This window comes from Echinops telfairi, unplaced genomic scaffold, assembly GCF_000313985.2.
Source record: "Echinops telfairi isolate 266 unplaced genomic scaffold, ASM31398v2 ScPeMD7_7400;HRSCAF=8409, whole genome shotgun sequence".
Taxonomy (NCBI): domain Eukaryota; kingdom Metazoa; phylum Chordata; class Mammalia; order Afrosoricida; family Tenrecidae; genus Echinops; species Echinops telfairi.
Genome location: NW_022111300.1, coordinates 32,589,439 through 32,611,281, shown reverse-complemented (window position 1 = coordinate 32,611,281; position 21,843 = coordinate 32,589,439).

The window sequence follows — 21,843 nt, the reverse complement described above, 5'->3', positions numbered from 1 at the left end:
GTTGTGGGATAGTTCTTCTCTGTCCTGTAGGGTTGTTCTTACTTGGTGGCAGCGGATTCTGGTTCAGTTCTGGTCCACTCACCGTGCTAAGTGGTTTGTACCTGTGGACTATGGCCATCAACCTCCACAACACCCCCTGAGAGACGGGTACTAACATCAGCTCTTTTGTGTCTGGGGAAAACGGAGACTCCAGCAGGATTTTATAAAAAGCCACTCAAGGTCCCATCGCCAGTCACAGCACTGCAGGGACATTCCAGCCTGTCCTCCAGACCCCATGCTTTCAGCCACAGCACTATCATGCTTCCAAATGCAGGCACCATAAGCAAATGTGGAGTAGAGGGGCAATCTGGGCCAAAGCCAACAGGGCTAGGTTGACCTGTGTGCTAGTCTGGGTGGTCTAGAGAAACAAATTCATAGACATTCATATGTGTATAAGAAAGAGCTTTATATAAAAGAGCAATTAGATATTAAGAAAACTGCCCAGCCCAGTCCAGATCAAGTCCATAAGTCTGATATTAGCCCATATGTCCGATACCAATCTATAAATTCTTCTTCAGACTCATGCAACACAGGCAATGACACCAAATGCAGGGAGATTACAGGCTAGTAGATGGAAAGTCGTGTGGATCCAGTGATGGTGGAAGCATCTCAGTGCTGGTGTGGGTCTCCACGTGGCTCCTCCAGTTCCAGGACTCTGGCTCCATGTGCCTTGTCAGCAGGAAGACTAAGCAGGCAGAGTGTGTCTGGCCTCCAGTGAGCTGTTTATCTCTATCATGCCTCCAAATTCAGTCATCAAGCTGTGACCTGATTGACAGACTGAACTCCATCCCTTCACTCTAATAGTCTCAAGTTGACACCAGATTATGTAACTACCACAGCCTGTTACTGTGGTTGTGCCCACTGTCACTGAACCAGAAGGCTGCCTTTACAGGAGACCCAACACACTAAGTGATAACTGAAGACCAAGGAGAAGCCACGGGGCAGTGTGTGCCTTTAAACTACAAGGCTGCTTGCCCCGGGTTTTCCAAGACCTTCTGAGGTCTCTGAATTCTAGAACTTATTGCAGGAAGCCATGCTCCAACTGCAGGAGTCAGGAAAATTGAAGTCCTTGTCAACCATTCCTCACTCATCCAGATCCTCCCCTCTCTTCAATGCCACCCTCCCCACCACTGTCTTTGGGGGTTGGATAAGAAATGTCCACAAGGCATTTAAGCTTTTGGTTTGAGTTTTAAAAGCCACCCAGAAGGAGTTTCCAGCTGTAGTTTTGGAACCAGGCAGACAGATGGGGCTCCTCATCTGAGTCTCCTCGTTTGCCCCAGGATCAGTCACCACCATCTCTTGCCCCGACAACTTGGCCTATGTTCTTTCTTCTGCTGATTGGACTCATCCTGGTTACTCAGTGTGGCTGAAAGACAAGGCTTTCTACTCCACTAAAGAGTGACATCCTCAGAAGCCCACAGAGGCAATGCCACCCGGCCCTGTGGCGTCGCCAGGAGTCGGAATCAATTGGACGGCAGCACGCTTGGTTTGCGTTTTGTTCATCGATGCCCGTCCTCCAAGGAGGTGTCAAACACCCCCACCCCCACCCCACCCCACTCCTCTCCTGTCTGGGCCGGCCTCTCACATAGATCCTAAGCTCCGTGAGGGGCGGCGTGCCTTCTGCTGCCTTTGTCCTCTCAGAGCACTGGAGACAGGTCTGGGGGCATGGCGAGGGTCCTTGAAGACTTCACCGGCCTCAAGTTCATTTTATGCCCGCCATTTCTGATGCCATTGGATGACTGGCGTTCTACTTCCTCCTTTTCTAAAGAGCTCTGAAACCCTCACGCCTCTAATACCCCCTTGGATCTCTTGCTCCTTCTGAATCGTTCACCACCAAGGCCTCAGAGTCGGCCTGGGAGTCAAATGTGGACTCTATTTCCCGCTAAACGATCTTGGACAAGTCCCACAAACTATTGCACATCTCCGTGTTCTCATCACTCAAGCGATGGAAAGATTATAATGAGAAGCCTGCAGGTGCATGTGAGTGCTAAGTAACATCTAAACTTCAGAGCACCCGGACTTCATTGCACATGAGATGAATTCTTGATCCCTCTGAGGAGCTCCTTGTGTCACATACGTTGGGCATGTTATCAGAAAAGACCGGTCCCTCGATAAGGACTTCGTGCTTGATAAGGGAGAAGGATGAAAACAGAGGAGGGCCCTCGGCAAGATGGACTGACCTAGTGCCTGCAACGCTGGGCTTACACATGGCAAAGGGTGTGAGAATGGTACAGGACCAGGTAGTGTTTTGTTCTGTTGTATATTTGGTTGCTATGAGTTGGAACCAACACAACAGCACCTAACAACGACTACAAGGAGCTATGGTTGCACAGTGGCTAAGCTCTTGGCTCCTTAAACTAACTCTGCCACTCAGCAGGAGGAAGATCTGGCAGTCTGCTCCCACCGACCTCATTAGTACCCTTGCTCCAAGTAGAGACCTACTTATTGTGTGGCTGCACATTGAGCCGAAGGTGGGGGATGAAGCGAGGTGAGACACATTTCAGAATAATCAGCCAGTTGAGAGCAACAGGGCAGTACTTCCCCTCATACGAAGGTCAGGAGAGTTAGGAAGGGAAGAGGCATGGGAACAGGCATCATAGGGAGGGAGAGGGATGGGTGATGGTGCTTTGAGGGGATGACCATGGATGAGATGAAATTACATGGGCATGGACTGCTGAATGGGACACAGAGGGTCTACTCTGTAAATTTGTACCCAGTTTCCAATGACAAGTTAAAAAGCAAAAAGAGGTTACAGCCAAGAAAATCATATGGGATTGTTTCACCTGTCACGTGGAGTTGCTGTGAGTCAATATCCACTCCATGGGGCACCTCACTCACTTCCTTCCTTTCCTCCATCTCCAGCCTCTCTGGGAACAACTGAATCCTTCCTCGAAGATTGCATTCCCATCCCCCGACCTCTACCTAATTCCTTTTTCTGCCCGATCCACCAGCACCTCTGGGTTGGCCTTCCCAGCCCCGTGCTGCCAGCGCGCCCTGCACACACGGGAGCCAGCCAGTGGCAGGGAGATGGGTTGCACTAATCAAACATTTGCTGTGCACCACCTGGAACTGGTGTGTACTTTCAGCTAATGTCTGGCTTCAGACTGGATGCTGGTGATTAGAGCAGTAAATTAGCTCCACTCCGTGGTTGCAGGTTTTCTTGGCCCACTTCGTGTATCCGAGCAGATTTCCGCATGCAGATGTTTTCTAGCTTCCCTTTTCATCTCCGAGGAGAACAATTACAATATCCTGATGTTCCCTTGCCATCCAATTATTCCCATTTTGCTTCTAGTGTGTTAGAGCTCATTGACAATATGAGGCAGGAGAAGCTTGAAAGCCTCCTGCTCATCATTGCCTGATGGTGCCATCATGCTGATCAACGGAGTGTGTCTTTAAGCTAAGGGGGACCTCCCTGCAGTCATGCGGGGGGCTGGGGGAGATGGGACTGTCACTTAACAACAGGCACCTGGCCATGTGGGTTGATACCCATATGCCCATCTGCCCCCAACACTCATGCATACACATACCCTCCTGGAGACTCAGTCTTTTGCTGGCTTTCCATCTATACCAGGTGCTTCAGGACAGTTCACCATTAGGTGCAGCAGGTGGACAGCCTCTGGGCAGCTGTGGGGGGTGGAGCACCATGTGGCGGGGGCAGTTGGCTACATACCATCCAGCAGAGGGCAGCCGTGCCTAACAGTCTATGCAGCTCCCAAGTCCTCTCATTATCCCGGAAAAGGCCATGGGAGTTGAGGGATGACTTTGTGGGGTGACAGTGGGGACCCTTTCCCTTGTAAAGTTAGTGGTCTAATTCCCACAGAGCAACACAGCATATCCTAGAGCCAGGCAGCCCTTCGGGGAGCAAAGATAAGACCCTCTACTCTTACAAAAGACATGGAACCCCAGACTGGTCTTGGAATGGCTTTTCCAGGATACCACATTGAAGGTGAACTCGCCAGGTGCCTAGGGTGGGACACATGGAGAAAGAAGTATCTGTGGATTAGTGATGTAGTGGTTACACGTTGGGCTTCGATCCATGCAGTTGCTTAGGTCTGTGTGGCTTCAGAGAAAGCACACGCTCTTCTACCATCTGCACACTCATTTTCATAGAAATGCCATTTCTATCCAATCCCTGCCACCCCGTGTAGAGCCTATGTTAGCATGCCTTGCATGGAATAGCAATTCTCCTCCTTCTCTACTCAGCCCAAGGACTTTTCTTGGCTCTCTAAATTTGTTCATTTTCTAGGGATTTTCCCTTGTTATTGGTCCTTCATGGGAAATGCATCCTGCCAACGGGTCTCAGATTAACCTCCCTCATCCTTCTCACCTCTCTTCACTGTCAGAGGCCCTGCGGGGATTGCAGGGAGGAGAGAGGAGGGCGCCTGTTGTTCAGAAGTAGAGAAAATAAAGAAGCTGCAGAAAGCAGTGCCCGAGGCAGACACCGACGGCTTTTTTTTTTTTTTTTTCAGATTTTTTTCCTCCTACAATATCCAATTGAGATAGCGTTTCAGAACATGGGAAGCCTGGTATAACTCAGGCAAGATTAGGCTGCGTGGATGGTCTCAATTGGATCCAGAGCCACATGAAGCTATGAATGCCCGTGAAAGGGCCCAGTAGACAGGGAAGAAGTGAAGAGGGCAATGGAGGTGGTGATCTAGCAAATATAAGTCTTGCCTGCTGGCACAGTTTGTGCTAGATTACTATCCTTAAGGTTGTGTGGTGCAGTGCTTGTGTAAAAGATAAGGTCGGACAGCCTGCTTCTGGGAAGCCTGTCTGTGGTGTTGCTGGGTAGCACGGAGCCAAGAAACTCCGGTGGAGGATCCTACTCCACAACACACAGGGGCTGCCAGGATGCATGGCGACAACAAGAGCATTTGTTTATTGTACGGCCCTTAGGAAAGGTGTCAAATAGGTTTCTGCCCAAGCTGAGTGGTTGAGACTAGATGGCCTAATTAGTTGAGGCATCTCTTTCCGTTCTTAGTCTCTAAAATTCTCCGAGTTGGATAAAGTTTTGAAGCCCTTCTTTTTGAAGAGGGAAGGGTGCTGAAAGAGCTTCATAGGATCCCTGAGTTTCTGACTTAGTGTGGACCTATTTTTGTATATGATGGCGAATGTCTCTAGTTTCCATAGATGGTATTTATCGTGTCTCCCAGCTGTTTCTGGGAACTATATGGCATTATGGGGAAAACAATGTACTTGGAATCAGAAATCATTTATCTTGATCTTATTTTTCTCACTAACCCATTGTGTGATCTTGGGCAAGTCATTTCCTCACTCTGGTTTTCAGTAAAATGCCAGGGTTAGAATACATCAGGAAAGGTGACTGTGTAATACAAATGAAGCCAGGCCACCTGTGTGGCAGTGCCCACTGCTGATAGGTCACAGAGTTCTCTCCTTCTGAACTGGACTCAGACCCCTCCACGACACTATGTTTGGTGGGTTACATGTTGAGCTACTAACTGCAAAGTGAATACATAGTTCGAAACCACTCTGCAGGATAAAGATGAGGCTTTCTACCATCTCGGAAGCCCACATAGTCAGTTCTACCCTGTTCTATAGAGTCATTATGAGTCAGAATTGACTCAATGACAATGAGTGAGTGAGTGTTAACCAAATAGTAACCAAACTTTTCCCAGTGGTTAACAATTTGTCACCACTGGACTAGACAATTTGAAAGGTTATACACAGTTCTAAACGAAACTTTTCCTCTGCCACATAACCCGCCATTGCCAGGGCAACAAAACAAAAAGCAATCTACAGTCCTTTTCCAAGGAGCTCCATGACCTATTTAGAAAGATACCTGAAATATCTGTCAATGGATCCATTAGAAGGATTTAATAAATGCTGACAACATTAATAAGCTTCTTCTAGATAGATCAGGCCTCAACAGCAAATATTTCTGGGCCAAATAATCCTTGGCTGGAACTCACTCTGATCCATGAGGGCATGAGAGTCTTTGTAATAATGTGGAGTTGGAAAATCACAGTCTCCTAGTTCCAAAAATGAAATGGAGGGAGCTGGGTCCTGTGGGGCAGCTGCCGAAAACTGAGGTCAAGAGGTCTTCCCCTCTCGGATCCCATTGAAGCATTCATCCACAAAGACAGAGGCAGGGTCAAGAATATGTCACATGCCCTTTCAAGTCTAGCATCGAATGAGGCTTTGAGCTGAAGAATCTACGATGATCTTTCGGTCAATATGATATGCCAAAGGTGACACAGCTAGCGCGTCACATAGGAAGATGTCTCTCTGAGAGTTCAGCACTAGCTGTTGGGGGAGAGAACGCACTCACCAGCAAGTACAGAGCGCTGACTGGCTTCTTCCTTCAGAAGGACTCAAGCACAGCTTCCTCAAAGGACCCCAGGTGCCTCGCTACGGGTCAGGGCAATAGGCCAACAGTGCCAGGAAAAAAATCAAGAATGAGGCCATAACTTTGGGAAACCAGAGCTGAGCCAGGCCGTTCCACACTTAGATACTCCAGAGTGGACAACAATCTCACACATCTTATCACTTTTGATCACTGACAGCAATGCGGGCAGTTGTTATTAATGCAAGGAGGTTAACAAAGGGTTTACATGATTTCCCAGAACAGCTCTTACATTCAGACGTTGGCCTGGCATCCACATTGTGGCCATGACATTCCCCTATTGGGCATAAGCTCTCTTCCCAGCTGCAGACAAACACACACTAAGATTATGAGGAAATGAGACGATACAAGGTTACTCATTATTCTGTGCAGCACAGGCAGAAGCAAGGCCACCGTGCCACTCACAAAATGCCAAGCACCTTTCTCTTAGCTAAAGAAGCCCTGGTGGTGTCATGGTTATGTGTTGGGCTGTGATCTATATGGTCAGCAGTTTGAAACCCCCAGCACCTCTGTGGAGAAAGAGTGGATTTCTACTCCTGTAAACAGTCACAGTCTCAGAAACCCACAGAGGGGTTGCTATGTGTTAGCACTGACTCAATGGCAGTGAGTTTCTCTTACCTAGAATCGAAGACTTCTAAGCTGTATCCTTGTGTCCAATGGATGAGGGGGTTTCAAAGGTACATGAGAAAAACCCATCATGTTTTAATTCCATTTCCCATGAACTTTTGGAAGGCTCCTGTATGTAAGATTTTTTGGAGACATCTAATCAAAATTGCCTCCGCTTCCTGATTGTATCGAATCTTCAGAAACCTTCCCTTCCTTAAGACTTGCTTCCCGATTATCCAAACAGAGCCCCAATCCTAAATCGGTTCTTTCTTAAACTTTCTTACTGAGTCCCTCCTTGGTTCTCATGGAGTGGGTTCCTTCTACTTTGCTATAAAGAATAATCAACCCAACAGATCCAACTAAAATGTGCTCCCATCTGCTTTGCTGGAGTACATCGATAGTTTCCATAGAATTACATGGAGTGCCATGGTCACACCATTGGTAAGGGTTAGTTTCCATAGAATTACATGGAGTGCCATGGTCACACCATTGGTAAGGGTTAGTTTCCATAGAATTACATGGAGTGCTGTGGTCACACCATTGGTAAGGGTGGGCCTGGTGATATCTAGTCCTTTGTTTTTTCCCGGGCACTACACTACAGAGGAAAGCCCTTGCTCCCACCCTCCTCAAAAAGGAGAAGCCTGTGAGCACAGAATAGCCTCAAGGAGATAGTCTAAAAACCCGAGGGTCTAAGGAGAATGTACTACCTTAATAATATCTATTAGATTCTCTAGTTTAATTTTTCAAATCCCTTTTAACTCTAATGATTTTAGGAGGGTCTTCTATTACTCTAGTGAGGAAGGTGGGGCAGCCGTTGGTAGACCATTTAGAAAGTGGAATGGAAAGCTCTGCCTGTGTTGTACCTTAGCTAGCTGGTGAAGACCCCTTTACTTATCTACTCGTAGGTCAATGACTTAAATAAAGTAGATGCATGGCATTGTTTTCGACCACAGTCAAGTCCTGTGATCACTGCAAAATTAGAGAATGAGAGATGACATGGTAAGGATTTTTCTAATCTGGGCTTGAAGGTTTAAAATCATTACATGCTCAGTATGAGCAAATAACAAGGTGGCTTCAATAAGATTTGAGATATTACAAAATCTTATTATGTTAGATGGGGCTTATAGTATAGATGGTGACTCCCCAGACAGGGCCTATCTAAGGTATTTTCACCCAGATTTGGAAATCACATTTTATAGGATCAGTAGGTACTTGGAGTGCATTTAGCTGAGAGTAACGATTTTGAAAGGAGCCCTATGGGGAAACGGTTAAGCAATGACTGCTAACTAGAGGTTGATGACTGGACCTCACTAGTAGTTTCCGCACAGATACAAACAAACCATATAATCTGCTCCCATAAAGATTACAGCATAGGAAGCCCTATGAGGAAGTTTTATTCCTATTTATAGGGTCTCTGTCAATCTATGGACTCAATATCACATAACAATAATGTCTCTGAAGATTCATTCTGAGAACAAGATGAAGCCATAGGAGAAGTGGTTGGGGAAAGGAGTGCAGAATAGTTCACATGGTTCTCTCTTCAGCCATTGGAAAGAGCATCACATGAGAGGGAAAACAGGTTTTCACTATGTTACTTTGTAGGCAGAATTTGAACAGTAGGAGGAATTCATAAGAAGCCAGATGGGGGTTCAATGCCTTTTCAACATGGCGAGCTATCCAACATAGAGAGTGGCAGTGGGGAACTTCCTACTGCTGAGGAAATGTAAGTAGAGCCTAGGGACATTTACTCATGGCCACTTGGCAGCCATTCTCACACTAGGGAGAAGCCTGTGACTGTTTCTTCTCCAACATGCCCATTTGGAATGTGCCAGGCATCATGTTAGGCTCTGAGTGGGTGTGAACATGGGATGAGGAATTCATCAATTAATAAGAAGCCGTCACTTTTATACTTGGTGTTTCTTATTGGTCCATGCTCTACCTTAGGTTTTAATTTAATTAAACATTTTTCCAAGATCATCTCCCTATCAGATCCATTTGCTAAAAGTCTATTAGCACATATACGTTCCAGGCTCTGTGTATGGGATACAACTCAACGTAAAGAAAACCCAAACCTTCCTAACTGGACCGATAGAACACATCATGAGAAATGGAGGAAAGATTGATAGTACCAAGGATTTCATTTTGTTTGAGTCCACAATCAATGCTTAAGGAAGCTGCAATTAAGAGATTGACCTCGGGCACATCTGCTTTACAAGGCATCCTAAAAGTATTGACCAGAGAATATCTCACTTTGAAGGCGAAGGTGCACCTAAACTAAGAAAGGGCATTTTCAATGGCTTCCTGTGCATGTGAACATTGAGCAAAGAATAAAGAAGACAGCAGGAGACGTGGTGCATTTGAATGATGGTGCTGGCAAAGAATATTGAAAGTACCCCGGACTGCCAGAAGAACAAACAAAGCTGCCCGGAAGGACGTACCACCCGAATGCTCCTTAGAAGCAAAGATGGTGAGACTTTGTCTCCTTTACTTTGGGCAGAGGAGTCCAACCCCTGAAAAAGGACATCTTGCTTGATAAAGTGCTTGTTATAGTCCACAAAAAGCAGGAAGTTCCTCAACAAGATGCACGGCCACCAGGGCAGCAACCATTGGTTCGAACATTACAATTGTGAGGACGGCTCAGATTGAGCAGAGTTTCCTTCCATTGTACACAGGCTCGCTAAGAGTCAAAATTTACTCAAGGGTATGTAGCAAAAATAACAACAACCGTGTATATTCTTCTCTTAGGGTTTCATCAAGCAAGAGCTTTATCAAAGTCTGTATATATCTATCATCTATCTTCTATCATCAATCTATCTCTCATATCTACTAAAAGAAACACAACAAATACTCCATTGTCATTGAGTTGATTCTAACCCAGTTGACCCAATACAAGGTTTCCAAGGCTGTAGATTTTTAAAAATAGTTTTACTGGTATATAATTTACATATCATCAACTTAATAGTTCCATCATATTAATAAGATTTGCGCCATCACCATTACCATTTCAGAACACTCTCTTCCCATAGTCCTTGTTGTTAGCTCCCCCTTTCCCATCCTCCTCCTGTGCTATGCCCCGATCCAGTTGCTCTCTCCATAGATCGACCTATCCTGGGTTTCACAGACAGAAGGTCATCTGAATCGAAACACAATCATACAAAACCTTACAAAGCAAGCAAGCAAACAAAATCCCCAACAACAGTGACTAGACAAAACATAGGAAAAGCCTCAAAGAGAAAGCAGAAAATATTAAAAGCTGAAACAACTCTAAAATGGGTCAAAAGGGAGGTCAATGATGTATGTACGGATTGTGAAAAGAGTTGTATGAGCCCCTAATAAATTTTTTTAAAGGGAGATCAAATGATAGAGTATTACAATTTAACTTAACTACACCTGCCATAATCGACTTTACAGTGCTTTCTGTATGATAGCAAGGCTATTCACACTCCTCCACTGTGGTCAGACGGAATTCACTGGAGGCACATCCATGTCGGGACCCTGAGAAGGGATTTTTGGTTTCTGCTGTCAACCATAGCCTTCTGTAAACCAGGTATTAAACATTTAAGCTCTAAAATGATTCCCTCCTTTGGATTTTGGGTTATTTATAATCCTTGAATCCCCTAGGCTGGTGTGCTTCTTCTATGTGGACTTAGTTAACACCTCACTTAGATGGCTTCTTGTTTGAAGACAAACTTTTAAGATTCCAGATGCTATTCTTTCTGATGGCCAGGCACCATCTGATGTCTTCATCACATTTTGCTATAGCCTCCAAATCTTCAGGGATGGGCTGTAGAACTTTATGGGATCAGAAGGCCCCATCTTTCTTCCATGGGGTGGCCAATGAACAGCCTGCCTTTCAGTTTGCAGTCCAACGCTTACCTGACTGCACTACCAGAAATCTTTATATCTTGAATATATACATATATCTGATATATATGTACATACACCTCAGTATAATGTTGTCCCTATGCATACATTATAATTCCAGATCATTGATATCTGATGCCAGGCACCTTCTGCTGAATCATTCATTATGGCCTCTCATGCCAACTTTCAGAAGTTTTAAAGTCAGTGTTTGCTAGGGGTATTGAGTGGTCATCCGAACTCAATAGGAAATGTTCACTGTGCCACAGATTTCTCTTCTCAAGGAGTAGTTTCCCCAAGACTTTACTCTGGAGACTAGGGATAGAGCAAATTTGTCTTCAGACCTCTTTAGCACTAATTCAATTCAGTTCAGTTCAATTCAATTCCATTCAATTCTTAATGGGAGCCTTTAAGGCACCACACTAAATACTCCAGAGAATTCAGAAATAGATAAAACCTAGCCCATAGCCTTAGGATTTTATTATCCATCTGGAGCTCACAGTTAAATAATAATAAATTTAGAGTAAAATATGTAAATGCCTTAGGGAAGAAAGGAGGAAATAGAGATTAGAAGGGTTTCTAGGTTCAAGAAGGAAAGGGCAATTTCACATGCATTTGGAAGGATACGCAATTATTTGATGGCGATGGGAAAGGGTAGAGTTTTTCAGGAAGACAAAAGAGCTTGAGCCACCGAAATAGGAACAGATGACTTGTGTTTGGGAAGCAGAGAAAAATCCCTGTAACTGTTGTGGAACCAGTAGAAGTTGGACATAAAGTTGGAAGATGGTGTTTTAGAAGACAAAGGCTTGAAAGGAGTATCATGGAAGATTTTCACCCAAAGATGAGAAATAATCATAAAAATAACATTTAAGAGGTGCTCCGGAAGTAAGGTTTTGGCTAGATTGGAAGCAGGAATGATAAGGCAAGATGTCAGGGAGGCAGAGAACACCTAACCAAAGAGCGGGCAAGTGCAATGGAAAAGATGGAGTGAATCTAAGATTCGGAGGAGAGGGAATCTACCAGGCTTCATCTTTAGCCTGAACGTGGGTGGAAAGGGGGCAGGAGTGGCTGAAATAGGGAAGAAGAGCTAGATGGAGAGCAAACAGATGGGATTGGGGTTCGGGCATTAGTTGAGAGGCAGCGAAGTTGTTTAGCGGTTGGAAACTTGTGCTTAAAGATGGGAAATCAGTTAGGGTTAGTAGTAAGAAGTTATAAGCCATCTGGGTAGAAGACAATGATGTGAAAATATCATCAAAGGAGTCAGTGTAAAGATCCTCAGGGGTTTTTCTAGATTCCATGTGTTTGAGGTGAGGGTGGGGCTGGGAGGGGGTTAAAAGATGCAGGGAGGGAGGGCAGAGAGGAGGAGGGAAACAGCAAGGGTGGGAGAGGGAGAGAATGAGATTCGTGCTGAACAGGTAGGTTGGTGGTCAACAGATCAAAGAGTGTCTGAGGTCAAAAAGGACTAAGAATGAGAAATGACTTTTTGTTTTTAGCAATTGCAGATGTTTTCGTGACCTTTAGAAAGCAGCATCAGCACGTGGTAAGAGTGGAAGCTGGCTCATGAGGCATTCATCTAAGCCATGGAGACAGTGACAGGAACTACGTTACGCATCGGGCTGCGATCCAGAGAGTCAGCAGTTTGAAACCACCAGCCGCTCCGAGGCAGAGAGGCGGGGCCTGCTTCTCCCAGAAATGGCTGCAGCCTCAGAAACTCACAGGGACAATTCTCCTATGTCCGATAGACGTGCTGGGAGCTGGCATCGACTTGAGGAAGAGATGAAGGCAGAGTTTGAGATGATAGTAAAGTAGGCAACGTTTTTTCATGAGCCTGGAGAGACAAGGACCCTTTTTTCTTTTAATCAACTCTGAACTCACTGCCACTGGATCGATGTCAACTCATCGTGTCCCTATAAGGCAGGACAGAGCTACCCCTGTGGGTTTCCAAAACCGTCACTTTTTCCGGAGTCGGAAACCTCATATCCCCTGCCCCCTCCCCCCAAGCAACTGGTGAGTTTGAACGGAGGACCCAGCTGTGAACAGCGCAACGCACCCCGTACCCACTCCGCCACCAGAGTGAGCAGAAATCAGGGCTTCAGGCCTGTTCAGTTTTGGGTGACTCCACCTGAATTGGTAAAATGAGGGTGAACTGGAATGATCATTAGCATGGGGGAAATTCTGGTGAACACCCTGCTCAAAATGCCATCTTCCTTCTAGGAAACTTAGGCAACGTGCTCATGGCACAGCAACCGAAGCTCTTGAACAGCAGAGTTGGAAACAAGACTGCCCTGCTCAGACACGGCAGCTGACTGTGCTGCTTCCAGTGAGCGCAGCACTCCACAGTCCTGGCAATAAGCAAAAACCCCATCTTCCGCTTCAGGCCCCTGGAAGGACTTGCTCTGCATCTTCTGGTCTCTCCTTCCAGGCCGGTGAAGCAGAATGATTCTGGTACACTCACAGTTTACAGATTAAGGTCTAGTCCCGTTTCACTGAATCAACCATCACTAAAGCGGTTCAAAACAATGAGTAGCTGAGGCGTGATCAAAAGCGGGGAGAAGAATCGGATTGCAAATGTCTTTTCTTGAATCAACAGTATGAAATCAGAGCCCACAGCTTCAGACGCTGCTCTTCTCCTTGTCCAGGTAATTGACTTCAGCCTACTTCCAAAACCATGCCTTGACTCATGTACGTACCCTCTCTGGGGATGCTCTTACGCTAGCCCTCCTCGCTGGCCTTTAAAGAGCTCCACTCGTGGTGATATCCCCTTTCTTGGAAGTTGACTTGCACTCGCTGTAGGAATGACTCAGTGTGGCCTGTGCACTTCTTTCCGGAGTGTGTGGTTGTCTTTCCAACTGGAGTCCTGAGGGCGAGGAGCAGGTCGACTTGACCCGATTCTGACTAATCCTGGGCAGCCTCTGTGAGCGCAGCACATGCTCATCCTATTGTGGAGTTACGTAATTAAACCTTTCTCCTGAAAGTTTGATGGTGGGTTTGAACCACCAGCCTTCAGGTGAGCAGTCACCTGCTTCAACCACTGCATCACCGGCCATCCTGGGAGAAAGTCCAATTGCTTCCCATTCTTGAGGTGAAAATTGAAGTCTGCAGACTTCAGTTCCATGACTTTGCTGACTCATTTTGTCATTTGTCAAATACTTGCTGAGCATCATTTGTGGCAGATACTCTGCAGGGTGCTGAGAATCTCCAAGGGACAAGGAGCTTCGCAGTCCAGTCGGGAAGAGAGATGTGTAAAGAGATCAGCAAAATTGCAAGTTGTACAAAGTAGAGGGGTGATGGGTACGAACTGGAGCAAGAGGAGAGGATGGAAATGAAACCTGAGAAGTGGGGCTAAGTCCAGAAAAGCATCCTGAAAGAGGTACTCTTTGCTCTGTGCCCTGTAAAAAGATCAAGGACTTAACAGAGTGTGTGTCACCCCACACTACCCATGCTGCGGCTCTTTCCACTTAGGCAATGTGTGTACGTTGGCCAACTAACTGCTCTGTCACTGGCCAGCAGGTGTGTGGACATGCGCTGTTGGTGGTTAGATATTTGGTGACAGCGGGGGTCACTGTAGCCTTTGAGAAAGACTGGGGACACGAGAGTGGTGACCTTATGTTGTGTAGGATCCACGGAAAAGTGAGTGGTGAAGGGGCGGGGGTGGGGAGATGCAACTGTGAAAGTCTTACAGACCTACAGGGTCCCTGATGCCAGTAAGGTTCCCTTTGGAAATTAGACATTTTCTTTATTTCTCTCTCTCTCTCTGTTTGTGTGTGTATGTTCAAGAGTGACTTCTAGAACAAAGTCAAGGGGCTCAGCCCAACTCAGGCTGACATTTAAATAGGCACTTTGTTTGGGACTAGAAAGCTTTCTGTCTGGGTACCTCAATCCCGCATTCCTATAAGTTTGTTCTCTTGGATGAAAGTCCATTATCAGTCCCAAGGAGGGAGAAGGAGAGACAACGCCAGTGCACATGGAAGGCTGGATTTTCTAGCCACAAACACCTGCTCTGTGGCGGTTGGCAGCACGTGCCATGCTGTACCTCAGGCTGTGGAGTCTGCAGCTGGTTCGTGCCCTTGTTTCTGCCACAAGAACGCAGTAGCACTAAGGAATCTCCATGCCGCTCTGGACTTCAACTCTTCATCTTTAAGGTGAGAGGTGGGCTGGGGATGGAGCACCCTTTGAAATCTCTTTCAGCCCTGCTTTTCTCCAGATTTCTAACTGGAACCCCAAGAAGACAGTAGCTTGTCATTCTTTCTTCTCACCTCCAGAGGAGTCAGAAAATATTTGGCTCTGGTCCTTTAGCATGGGAAGTGGTGGCCCACACACATCACAGCCGGCATATTAATAGATTATTCCAAATGTTATATTTGCATAGATGCACCACTCATTATGCAGGTTGCCAATTATGAATTATTTGTTCTTTCTTCCAGGGAAGAAGTTGTTTATGTGCTAATTGCACGGGGTAGACTTGGGGCAGCACAGAGGCAAGCCGTTTACTCAGCAGATCTCTTTGTGAACCTCTCTGGGACAGCTTGTACTTGGATGGATGAAGGTCATCAGGGAGTGCCAGCCAGGTAGGCAGGTGACGGGAGGGAAACTAGTGACAGGATTTTAAGAGAAGGACTAAAAGTAGAAGATCTTGAGGTTATAATGATCTGATGGCTAAGGTGAAGTAGGAATCGTTTTGCTCTGAGTTACCTGGATTCAAGATGGATTCATTCTTATTAACCACAGAATTTTCTCTTGGCTAAACCAGACAATGGTGTGGGGGGAAGGTGGGGTTGCAGGGGTTGGGGTCAGGCCCTTCTGAATCCATAAGCACTGAAGTTAAGAATCACCTGAATCTTCTAAAGCACTAACAGTGCATGGACATTGTTTTAGATCTTTCACTTGGGTTGTCTCCTTGAGCCCTCCTAGATAGGTACCTGGAGAAGCTGAAGCTTCAAGAATCTACCTCTCAGTCCTTAGATAAGGATACCAGGATATCAGGCTTGGACGTCACCTGAAAAGAGGAAGAGCAGCTAGGAGATGGCCTGACATATCAGTTGCAGCAATGGGCTCAAGTGGGGCCATGATTATGAGAATGGTACATGACAGGTTAGTGTTTCCTTCTGTTGTCTCTCAGGTCCCTGTGAGGGGGAATGGGCTCCGGGGCATTTAAGAACAACCACTCAGGTGGAGCTAGCAGGGGATCACAGGCTGTCTGATCTTAGACCTTGTGCACTTGACCACTCCACTACACACTGACTTAGACTCTTCATACTTTGACCAGGAGCCATTTTTCTCAGGGCCATATATAAACCCAAGACTGGATTCTGTGGGCATGCGAAAACAGGAGCATCTGATATAGTGCCCCCAATTGTCCTCTATTAGAAGTTAGTGTTCCCCTTAAACCTCTAAATCTGAGAGCAGCATGGAGCTGGCTCCGGAGGGAGGGCATAAAGGTGATTAATATGTTTTTAACAGGGGAAGTGAAGGAGGGATGTAGAAATTGTGTGCCACGAAGTCAAAGAGGATGCCCGGAGTCTCTGGGTTGATACTACAGCTAAGGTCGGAGTGGTCAGATCATAGGCTCTGGGAAGTAGCAAGAACCTAGGAAGTGGCTCCATCTTTACTCATACGTAACATAAGGGCTAGGTTAGAAATGTCTGAGATGAACAATATAAGTGTATGATGATCAGAAAAAGCTATTCCCCCCCTTCAAGAAAGCAAGGTAAGAAGAAATCAATGCAAACTGGTATCCCTTCATAGATAGACAACGGGGAAGGGTTCAGCTGGGAACCCAAATGGTTGGAGCCCGCCCGGTGCTCCCTGAAGGACAGATGGGCAAGCGTGCTTCTGTCCAAAGAAGTGGGGGCCCTGCAGGAGCAGTGCTCAGTCCTGTCTGGTTGCTCTGAGTTGGAATCGCCGGGGCAGCAATGGGTAAACAGTGAGCAAATATTAAGAGAGGCAGAAAAATACAACATTTAAAGGCATCACTTCGGTGTCAGAAGAAACACACTTTTTATCCAGACCCTTAAGAGAAGTAAATTTAGCGAACTAGGCTGAGTTCATTCCTCTGCAAAGATGATTAAATAATGGCACAGTTCACTCAACAGATTGTGGTAAGGATTCAATTAGCTTACATGGTGGAAGAATTCAACAGCAGCTTGATTAGAAACGTGATTAGTCAAAATGAATATGGCCTATAGGAACTGTAGGGGTAGAGTGGGTTATGTATCAGGCTGCTAACTGCAAGGTCAGAAGTTTGAAACCCCCAGGTGCTCCAAGGGAGAACAATGAGGCTTTCTATTCCTGGCAAGAGTAAGAGCCTCAGAAACCCACAGGGGCAGTTCTACCCTGTCCTGTAGGGGCTGCTGTGAGTCAGCAGGAATGGACTCCAAGAAAGGGCAAGGTGGGAGAATATGGTAGCTGGCACTCGATAGTGGGTGGACCCAAAGATGCACAGGACAGGGTTTGTGAACCTCACAAGAAGAAGGTGACATCTGAATTGCTCCTTGAAGACAATGAGGTCTGGAGAGACGGACCAGAGGCAGATGGCATCTCACATAGAGGAAGCAGCTCATCTAAGGAGTTTGAAAGTACTGGGATGCTCAGAAGGAGACCCTGATGGTTTAGTGACAGAATCTTCACCTTCCATGGAGACTCAATGAATGCACTTCATGGCACCCACTACCCGGTTCCCAGCAGGGGCTTGCATGCTATTAGGTTTGAGCGGAACTCACACACCAGGCTGAGAGACTGGGTGAGCTACATGTGAAATCAGACACTGGCAACACTATGAATCATGATGGTGGCTTGATCCAGCACAGACTGAGGGGTGGCACAGGACCACCGAGCACCTAGCTCTGTTGTAGGGGACAATGCGGGAGTACTAACAACAGTAGGTCAATTGACCACTGCCCAAATAAGGTGAGGCTGATGGTTGGAAAGGCAGGGTGGAAATGGAGGTAGAAGAGCTATTTTTGATTAACCTTGGGATCAAGGGTGGCTACATCACCGCACCAGGCTACAGAGTGACTTTACCTTTGGGGGTGTTGTTTGGCCTCTCCCCCGAGACAACAGATGATCCCATCAACCCCATCTCGCTGGCCTGTCTTCTCCCATCCATCCCCGTAGCAAGCGGCTCTTGCTCCCACGCTGGCATTTCCCTGAGACTCATTTCATGCTCTTTCTTCACGGGGGCATCCGGGCTGACAATACAGAGAGACTTTTCCCACATAATTGAAAGGAATTTCTGATTATGCGCGGGGATGTCCGCCATGATGAGGTCTTGGACTCGTTCCAATTCCAGCCGCGTCTGATGACAGTACTTCAGTGCCCCTCTCCCTCGACCCCTCCCTGGCATTCTCCCTGTGAACTTTCCGCTCTCTTCGGGGAGTGATTGCTCAAGATAATATGCTGTTTCCAAGCTTCCTTTTCTCCAGCCAGATTGATAGGTCCTGTGCGAAGCGCATTTTTTTTGTTGTTGTTGTTGGAGGGCCCTGCTCCTAAACGCTGCTATTTCACAGACCTGCAAAGATGTCAGCCGCAGTCACGCTGTCATTTCCATATCTGGAACCCTGCGCCTGGCAGGAAAAGGTTGAGTGAACACACATATATTTTGGGTCTTTCTTTGGAGAAGTCCTTTTGAATATGCAAAACGAAGCGAGGGCTACATTTATCTCTGACCTTTCCCGGCTCTTTTTCTTGCATCTGTTAAGGCACAGAACAGGCCTCTGAGCTCACCAGCCTCCTCACCCACGAAGCAGAGGCTAGACCGAGCTGCCTGGAGTCCCTCCCCACCCAAACCCTCAGTCCCCAGGCCTGCCTGAATCTTTCCCTGTGGCTGCTTTTCCTGGGTGTTTTTGAGGGATCTCGAAGGGAAAACAAAACAGGGGTCTTGTGGGAAGGTTGTGAGAGGGGCTGGATATGGTAGACATGGGGTTATCGGGTGTGGAATGCTTTTAAGAGCTTCTTTCTGCCAAGGGATTACCCTCATTGCTTCCCCTGTACGTTCCCCTGCAGGATCTTCTCTGTTGTGAAGAAAACACGCTGGACACAAATGGAGGAGGGGGAGGGGGAGAGTGCATCGCCTCACCCCCTTGGTGCTGATCGGAGTCATGGGAATTCAGATTCGTGGTCTACAAAGACATATCAAGGATCCAGTTAGATCTTGGGTTGCCTCGGAGAGGAATCTACCAAGGTATGTTTTCTAACTTCTCTGGAACATAACTGGGGCAGAGAAAGGTCTGGATTTGTGGTCAAGAGTCTAGGATTTTATTCTGGCTAGAGGGTGTATGGACTAGTCTGTATATGCCACAAAGAGTCACCATGGCTTCTCAGGTTCTCAGAGCATAGTACTGTGCCTGGTGCACAGTAGGTGCTTAAAATTGCACAGTCGTTGCCTTATCCTAAAAATATGATCTGGAGCAAGTTACATGGGAGTATGGATATGTACGAGGAGACATCAAAAACGTTATGGATTTTCCCCCCATTATCTTCATATTACCATTTTTTTCTCTAAGCTTTTGGAAAACATACTTATATACATGTATACTCCTCACTTATTGACATGGGTAGGTTCCCAAGACCAGAACGTTATGTGAAAATTGGCATTAGGCAAAAATGGAGAACGATCACATCAGGTTACACAAAGGAGGATGGCTGTGTGATCACATAACTGCCAAATCACATCATTGCATAGCTCCTAAGCCACAGAGCATCACAGGCCAGCCAGGCTAACACATCACTTTAACAACATCACAGACAGTGTTGCGCTCTTGCCTTGCAACTTGGCACTTGTTACAGCCAGATTTACATCATTAATGTGAAAAACAGTAAAAAAAATGTACCTTTCTGACAGCTTTCATCCATAAATGCAAAATGCCAGTAATGATGGTCAATAAGGGAGTAGGTGCATGTGTGTTCTGTAATGTGCATATTTTACATGCATGTGTGCATACACATGCATGCCAGCACACACATTGAGATGTACCATCTTCACAGAATGGTTTTCTTAATTATAGAACCATGCCCCTAGTAAAAAAAAAAGCAAGAAGCTTACATAAATAAAACTAAGTATGCCTATTGTCTTAGGCTGGGTACTTTAGAGAAACAAATCTACCGAAACTCATGAATAAGAGAGAGTTTTACATAAAGGTTAAGTGTGCATCAAGAAAACATCCCATGAAGTGCTGCCCAAGCCCACAAGTCCAACATTAACCCATATTTCCAACACCAATCCACAAAGTCCTCCATTTCACAAAACAGACACAACGATGCCGACTCCAGGAGGAAAGCCAAGCCAATGAATGTGTAAGCATCTCAGTGCTGGCAGGGGTCTCCACAGGGCTGCTCAAGCACCCAGGGCTACATTGGGGTAGGTCCATGTGGCTTCTCCTCAAGGATGTCTTGTAGGAAGTGAGCCTTGCCAGATATAGCAGGGAACTGGCTAAGGCAGCTGCACCCTGGTCCAACAATCAGAAAGCAAGAGACCCAAGAACTAGAACTGCGAGGCTCACTGAGCCATTTATCCCTCTGACCTTCAATTAACCCCACATGTGTTTATCGGCCAGGTTGGTACAATAAACTAACTACCTCACCTATCACATGAACACACTACCCTTTGGTTGAGCCTATATGATTCACTAAAGTATAAAAAGTCCCTGCAGTTTCACCCTTAAATATATGACATTCCTTTAGATTAAGTCTTACATTTTAAAATGCCAAGGCATCTGGGTTGGGCATCACATTAAATTATATGCTCGTATATGAGCTAGTTTGAGAAACGGCTCTCCTAAGAATGGCAAAGGGACCAATGTCCCAGAGCCCCAATTTCCCATTGGAGTGAGGGGGTCAAAGTGTTTCAGCAAAATTATAAGGAAACTTAGATTGGTCTTAAGCCTTCTGCACTCACTCTGTATCCCTTCCTCCCTTGTCCACGTGGTCTTTCCTCTCTAGCCTCAACATGGACAGTCCGGAGACTTTTTTGGGCTTGATGTGCTCATTTTCCTAGATTTTTAGATGGAGAGAATGAATCTGACTTCCTAAATGCTTAGCATGGGAAGCAACATTGTAAAATCCCACGTTTCATGTGTAGGACCTATTTGCTGGGCCCTTTCTTAGACCTTGCCATGGCCCTAAGCACCAGCTCCATCGATGTGCCAAGCTGGCTTTCTCTGTGAACTCTAGGGGCTCATATCCAGGGAAGAAGCTAGCAGTGACTCTAACCGACCACGATTTCTTAGCTCTTTGTATGCAAAACTGTGACCATCGTGCTAAGTGGTTTGCCTTCACCCCCACACGCACACCCTGAATGCCTGATCTTCTCTGTGGGCTAATGTTGCAAATTCGACAACATCATGAGGCCAATACCTAAGACAGCTCAAGAGGAAATGTGTAATTGTGCATGAGGATGTCTCTCTTTGGGGCCAGTCCTGCTCGTAAGATTTGCTGTTTCATAGACCTTCCAAAAGCCTTCCAGTGTCCGTGATTCAGAAACAGCGATGGTGTCAAGGCATGATTTTCCATCACCCCTCAGCTAAGTCAGCTGCAGGACAGAGCTGTTATTTTCTGTTCACCTGCATCTCCACAGTAGGCACGAGACATGGCTAAGCACCGAATAACAAGAAGACATGAAAGATCCGTGCTGCAAAGATACTCCTGTTTGCAATCCAAGGTTTCAACCTGTGAGCTCACCCCTAAGCCTACAGTAGACACCTTCTCCAGAAAAATAAATGCCATGTTACATTTATTATTACCCTTCCTTAACCTGGGACCTTGAAGCACTTGTAAGGAAGATTGAGGATTGCAGTCTTCAGTGTGTGCCTACAACTCAGAAGTAGAGAAAACCCAAAGCCTCACAACTGGATCAACAGATGACACTATAATAACTGGAGAAAAGAGGCTGGAAGATAAACAAGGGGCCATCGAACTGAGAAACAACAAAACCCACATGGAAGAAGCACACCAGCCTGTGAGATGACAAGGCATCGAAG